Genomic DNA, 7,025 nt, shown 5'->3' with positions numbered 1-7,025 from the left:
AAACAAGCAAACAAAAAAGAAAATTGGCAGTAGATAACAGAGTTACTTTTAAACTATAGATATCTATTAAAAAGAATTGTACAAATGTACTGTTTGCTATTTGTAAATTAAATCTCAACACTTCCACTATGTTTCAGTCAGATTTCTCTTCTATCCTCTGTATCAGCAATTCACATCTTCCTAATTCTTCTCAGTCCTCTAGATGCCCCTATTCCCTCCCACCTCATATATGCCTTTCACAAAAGAAATGGAAGCCTTTCAACGTTTTCTGACTCTTTTCTTTTTTTTTCCCAGAATCTTGCTCTGTTGCCCAGGCTGGAGTGCAGTGATCTTGGCTCACTGCAACCTCTCCTCCTGGGTTCAAGCGATTCTCTTGACTCAACTTCCCCAGTAGCTGGGATTACAGGCGCCCACCACCACACCTGGCTAATTTTTGTATTTTTAGTAGAGATGGGGTTTTATCATGTTGGCCACAGGCTGATTTCAAACTCCTGACCTCAGGTGATCCACCTGCCTTGGCTTCCCAAAGTGCTGGGATTACAGGCGTGAGCCACCGTGTCTGGCCAGGACTAACACTTTCTGGCTTTCTACCCATCAGTCCATAAATTTCTTCATTTAGACACCCTGTCTTAACATTTTTTTTTTTTTTTTAGCCTTTACATTAACAGAGGCTTCTGGTCCTAATTTCATATCATACCCAGGTTCATTTTCATTATCCATTAAATCTGCTATTTTATGTCTCCTATATTTTTACCTTAAAATACTAAAAGAGAGCGCAGAGGATACAACCTTGGGGCACATCCCTAGGGTCTTTCCTCCAGGGTGACTTTTATTCAGTAATGAACTCGCTTTGTCTGGCTCTTAAAGCTAAGAAATCATACAACTTTTTTTTTTTTTTCTCTAGAGATGGAACCTCACTCTGTGGCCAGGCTGGAGTACCGGGACACAATCTCGGCTCACTGCAACCTCCGACTCCCTGGTTCAAGCGATTCTCCTGCCTCAGCCTCCCGAGTAGCTGGGATTACAGGCACACGCCAGCACGCCCAGCTAATTTTTGTATTTTTAATAGAGAGGAGGTTTCACCATATTGGCCAGGATGGTCTCGATCTCCTGACCTCGTGATCCGCCCTCCTCTGTCTCCCAAAGTGCTGGGATTACAGGTGTGAGCCACCGCGGCCGGCTTCCTGCACAACTTTTTAATATCTCTCCCTCCCAAGTCAGGTTTCTAGATACCCAAAATTTCACTATCCGATATTTATTCCTTTGGCTGATGGTTCTGTTCTCATTTGAAACAATTCTCCTCTCCGACTCTTCAAGCGCCTATTAATGCAAATGAACTTAACGGTTCCTCTTCCTGGGGACCAAGTTTGGGGAGGGAGGTGGGACTGATCCTTTACCCTTCAACCTGAACCTTGGTCACAGGCTGGCCATTGCCTCCAACCCAGACCAAGCCTTGACCCTGACTAGTCAGTGATCCAGGCTACACCTTAACTCCTGGTCACAACCTGAACCCCTGCTTCAGGTGGGAGAACAGATAGTCGCGCGTTGTAATGGAAGGAGGGTGAGGCAGGTTGAGTGGGATTCTCGTGTCCCCTCCCTCCGCCCCCGGGCCGCCACCTTCCCAACCTGCACAGGCCCAGCAGGCCCCTCCAGGTATAGGTGAGCAGGGCTCCACCTACAGGTAAAACGGGGCAAGGGGGCAGAGAACAAGCCAAGTGGCTGCGTGGTCATGCGCAGAAAGATCCGTCCGGCTCTCAGAGCAGAAGGTAGTGTGCGGGGGCGGGATACCGACAAGGCTCGACTGCCGATTGGTCAGAAAAGGACAGAAAGGGGCGGGAAGCCGGTGCGGTTCGACTCCCGATTGGCCAGAGGCGGCAGAACGGGGTGGGGCCGGAGAACGCGCGTTCTGTGGCGCGCGGCCTGGCGGGCGTGCAACGGCCGTTAGAGGAGCTGAGGGAGGGAACCATCGCTCACCGCAGACGTGGTGGCTGCAGTCAGTCTTCCCGAGTGAGGAATTTCGCCGCCCGCTTTCAGGACCGTGTAAGTTTTCCTCCCTCGGGAGCCCCAGTCCTAGTGGCCGACCTTGCCTCTCCTCCCATAACTCCGGTGAAGCCTCAGAAGCTCGCGACCTGCCACCGTGAGGGGCAGGGGAGAGCGAAGCGCATGCGCCTCCGCCCCGAAGCGAGTGCCCCCGCACACGCCCTCTCGCGTCGCGTTCCCCTCGCTTGACCCCGTTGCCTTGCTTTGCCCTCCGTGGTTCACCCCACAGCAGTCGCTTTACCTGCGTGCCAGGCCCTGTGCGGATAGCCAGGGACACAACGGGCGGCGCATTCCTTGCCCTCGCGGAGCGCACAGCCCTGAGAGGGGAGTCGACGTTAAGCGGGGTAATCCCTCGGCGCGCAGTGAGGGTAGAGTGGAAAAATCTTACAAAGAGCACAAAACTGAAGGCGCGGATCTAGTCGGAGAGGTCAGGGAGCGCTCCCCGAGGAGGTGAAGTTTGGGCCGAGGTTGGAAGACTGTGTGGAGAATTAGGGTTGTGGGACGGAGAGCACTTGGCGGGGCCTTACCCCGGGACTTCTCGGCCGGGGCGATTTTGCTTCCCTGGGGACATTGGTCGATGTCTGGAAACATTTTTGATAGTCACTGCTCCAGGGCTTGCTACTGGCATCTAGTGTGAAGAAGCCAGGGATGCTGCTACACAGCCTACTGTGTGTAGGAAGCCGCCAACAACAAAGAAAAATCCCCCAGAAGGTCAGTAGGGCGGAAGGTGAGGAACTTTCCTTCAGCAAGGAGCTGGTGCTTTGGTTGAACTGAAAGTTGAGTGTGTTCAGGTTTATTTGCTCAACAGTATATTCAACGCTTATTCAACAGTATATTCAACGCTTATTCTCAGTTAGTGAGAGCGATCCTTTACACCAGTATATTCCCAACACGTGGCTCAGAGCCAGGCGCATAGTAGGCACGCAGTAAATTTCGGTTGATGATTGAACACTGGGTTAAGTAGGGGGCGGTGGTGATACAAGGATGATGAAGCTAGCCAGGTCTCATTTACTTGCCCTCAGACCTTGTCTGCTTTATAATGATCTGGTGGTTTTGTATGTCTCACCACTTTTGTTTGTAAAGGCAACTTCTTGTCGAGGATTTGGCTTCTCTTTCACAAGGTTTAATGAATGATCAAGGCAGTGAAAATAGTGTGATGGTGTGAGATTCTTCGTGTGTCTGTGTCAGCTGTGTGTGTGTCCCTTCAAATCCTCTCTTGTCTTGATGTGGTTCTCTTAACAGCTGCCAACCGTGATGTTCCACACTTAGATTGTAATTCTTTTTCGAGACGGAGTTTTGCTCTTGTTGCCCAGGCTGGAGTGCCGTGGCGCGATCTTGGCTCACCGCAACCTCCGCCTCCCGGGTTCAAGTGATTCTCCTGCCTCAGCCTCCCAAGTAGCTGGGATTACAGGCATGCGCCACCATGCCCGGTTAATATTGTATTTTTAGTAGAGACGGGCGTTCTCCATGTTTGTTGGTCAGGCTGGTCTCAAACTCCCGACCTCAGGTGATCTGCCCGTCTGGGCCTCCCGAAGTGCTGAGATTACAGGCGTGAGCCACCGCGCCTGGCCACATTAGATTGTAATTCTTATAGGGGAAAAATACTTAACGGCAGTCAAAATCTAATTCTTGGGTAGCAACTTGAGAAGTAAAGCCTAGGTGATGACCAAGGACAAAGTGAAGAAATGCTATGAACTTTTGCTGCTAATATAATTGAGGCTTGCAGTTCTTGCTGTCTGAGGCAGAAACTCCAACTTGTGGTACCATGCTTGATCCCTTTTTTTGTGTTTTGTCACATGTAGAATGCTGACTAGACTCCTGTAGCATTAGAGTACAGACAGTCCTGGCTTTGAAGCCTCTTCCTAGCTGTATGACCTTCACTACTATAAACCTTTATTTTCTCATCCATAAAATGAGGATAATAGTAACTGCCTCATAGGGTTGATGTGAGCATGAAACGTGAGACATGATACCTACAAAGTGTTGAGCACAGTGTTTGATAGGTAATAAGTGCAGAATGCATGTTAAATTGGTTGAATGAATGACATTTCTGTAGTTTAAAGGGCTTTGAAGATGGAAACTAATCCTGGTGGGTGCTTTTTTTTGTTTTTTCTCTGTCTGCCTCCATTCACTCCCTTTCCAAGCTTTGTAATTGGTTGTGTTACTTCTTGTACATTCATTTCTCTCATTTTTATCCCAGGAAATTTCCGTCTCCTTCAGTTGTCCCAAAAATTTCCACCAGTAGCTCATCTAATTCTGAACTTAAGAATGATTTATTTTGTATTGTTTTACTCCTTAAGGGGTTTCTTTCTTTTTTTCTTTTTGAGGTATTTGTTGTCAATGAGGGTCAGACTCTGTAAAATATTTGAAGAGATTTATTCTCAGCCAAATATGGGTAACCAATGGCCCCTGACACAGCCCTCAGGTGATCCTGATAACGTGTGCCCTGGTTATAAACATTTTAAGGAGACATGAGACATCAATCAAATACATGTAAGATTTACATTGATCCAGAAGGGTAAGACAACTCTTAGGGGGTAGGGGCTTCCAGGTCATAGGTAGATTTCAAAATTTTCTGATTGGCAGTTGGTTGAAAGTTATTATCAATAGAAAGGAATGTCTGGGTTAAGGGATCCTGGGGATCAAGGTTTTGTCATGCAGATGAAGCCTCCAAATAGCAGGCTTTAGAGAGAATAGATTGTAAATGTTTCTTACAGACATCTGTGTTAATGTTAATGCTTTTCCTGAATTCCAGAAGGGAGGAGAGTATAATGAGGGGTGTAGGACTCCACCACCACTACCGCCTTCATGGCCTTAAGAGGTTTTTCAGCTTAACTTTGAAACGTCCTTGGCCAAGGGGAGGGGTCCATTCAGATGGTTGGGGGTGCCTTAGAATTTTATTTTTGGTTTATATCACGTACCATAAAATTTATGTGCAATTCAGAGGTTTTTAATATATTGGCAAGGTTGTGCAGTCACCACTATCTAATCTCAGAATATTTTAATCACCCTGAAAAGAAACCCAGTATCCATTAGCAGTCACTTCCTATTCTCCTACCCTCCTTCCTCTCAGTCCCTTGCAGTCACTAATCTGTGTCTCTATGGATTTGCCTATTCTGACATTTCATATAAATAGGATCAAGCCTTTTGTTTGACTTCTTTGTGCATGTCTTCAATGTTCATCCATGTTGTCACAGGAATCAGTACTTCCTTTTATTGCTGAGTAATATTCTGGTTTTTGGATATACCACATTTTACGTATCTATTCATTAGCTGATGGACATTTGTGGTGTTTCCACTTTTTGGCTATTGTAAATAATGCTGCTATGAACATTCTTATTGAAGCTTTTGTGTAAACCTATGTTTTCATTTCTCTTGGGTATATACTTCAGTGTGGAATTGCTGAGTCATAGGGTAACTGGGAGTTCTTCTGTCACCATATTTTCAACTTGTCTGAATTTAGAAACGTCTTAGAATCCAGTGGGCCTACCATTTTGTCATCCTTTAAAGAAGGGAGTGAATAAAAGGATTTTGATATTGACAAGAAAGGAAATCACTAGTAAGGAGGTAATCTAATCCTTCTATATCATCATTTAACTCACAGAATCATACTTGCCATAAACTAAAGCTTTTATTACTGAACAAAGCTTCCCTCACCCAGTATGTGAAGAACTGGGATTCTGAGGAAGATACTCCTCATCTGTTGTAAATGCAGTGGATTAATAAGGGTTTGGGTTGTTGTTACTAAGAGAATACTATAGAGGTCACTAAAGTACGTTAGAGAAATAGTACCATATGGTCTTCTTTCTTCTACAGAGTGATTTTCACCTCTAAGAGTTATGTTCTGTGAATTGTCCCAAACTCTTTTGGGGCTTTTATAAATTTAGAGTTTCTGAATTTATACTCCTTGATCTTCCATGGGCTGTACAGTGCCACTTTTGCTGATGTAAATTGCAAAATTGAAGTAATAACAGCACTTAGTATGTGTCAGGCACTGTTGTAAGTTAATTATAAATGAATTAACATGAATTAGGTTGTGTTGTTATCCTCCTTTTTATATGAAGAAACTGAGGAACAGAGATACTAAGAAATTTGCCCAAGGTTACATGGTTAATAAATTGGTAACTTAATGTTTAGTGGGTTCAAGTGTATTTGTTTAGACTTCAAATCTGCTTCTGCTGAATTCTCAGCACCTACCCCTAGTGTACTGTAAATATAAATATTTTAAGGAGTGAGAACATGGGACGAGAGCTTCATGTTCCTAGCTCAGGATTGCGGTTCTACTTATGATCAAGAGTTCTTTCCATCTTTATACAGCGTATGACCGACTTTAATTACTGGAAGAATTGAGGAATTTGTGTTATGTTAATCATAATTGAGGCTGTAATACTTCACTGTTGGTTTAGTTCTTTAGTTCTTTATCCACCTCATCCTGTCATCATGTCCCCATGGCTAAGAAGATTCATGGTAAAGTTTGTTAATTAAAAGTAATATTTTTAAATGTTGTAAAAATCAGAGGGGTTCTAGGACCATATGGAATCTGCATTGGTAATCTCTGGTTCTAGGTTTTCTATACTGGATTTAGGAAGAGATAAGTAAAGTGGAGTATTGGGATTTACTTTGTCTTTAAAAATATCCTTAGAAGTAAAATACATAAAAACGTATTTACTCCTAAATATCCATAGGAGTAAAACATTTAGAATACTTGAATATTCTTTTTTATTTTCTTGAGATGGAGTCTTGCTCAGTTGCCCAGGCTGGAGTGCAGTGGTGTGATCTTGGCTCACTGAAACCTCTGCCTCCTGGGTTTAAGCAATCTTCCTGCCTCAACCTCCCAGTAGCTAGGATTACAGATGTGTGCCACCACGCCTGGCCAATTTTTGTGTTTTTAGTTGAGATGGGGTTTCACCATGTTGGTCAGGCTGGTCTTGAACTCCTGACCTCAGGTGATCCGCCCGCCTTGGCCTCCCAAAGTGCTGGGATTA

The 7,025-nt window shown here is 44.8% G+C and overlaps 1 protein-coding gene across 2 annotated transcripts in view; it reads left to right on the top strand.

Moving 5' to 3' along the window:
• The first annotated feature begins 1,888 nt into the window (after nt 1-1,888).
• Nucleotides 1,889-7,025, top strand: part of CEP85 (centrosomal protein 85kDa) — a 62,468-nt gene continuing 57,331 nt past the window's right edge. For both annotated transcript variants that reach the window (XM_011955593.1, XM_011955592.1), the window contains exon 1: nt 1,889-2,040. The gene's annotated coding sequence lies outside the window, so the exon portion shown is untranslated. The remainder of the gene's footprint in view (nt 2,041-7,025) is intronic.

This window comes from Colobus angolensis, unplaced genomic scaffold (assembly GCF_000951035.1).
Source record: "Colobus angolensis palliatus isolate OR3802 unplaced genomic scaffold, Cang.pa_1.0 Scaffold4, whole genome shotgun sequence".
Taxonomy (NCBI): domain Eukaryota; kingdom Metazoa; phylum Chordata; class Mammalia; order Primates; family Cercopithecidae; genus Colobus; species Colobus angolensis.
The sequence above is the reverse complement of the archived record's forward strand: the minus strand, read 5'-3'. Positions and strand labels throughout refer to the sequence as shown.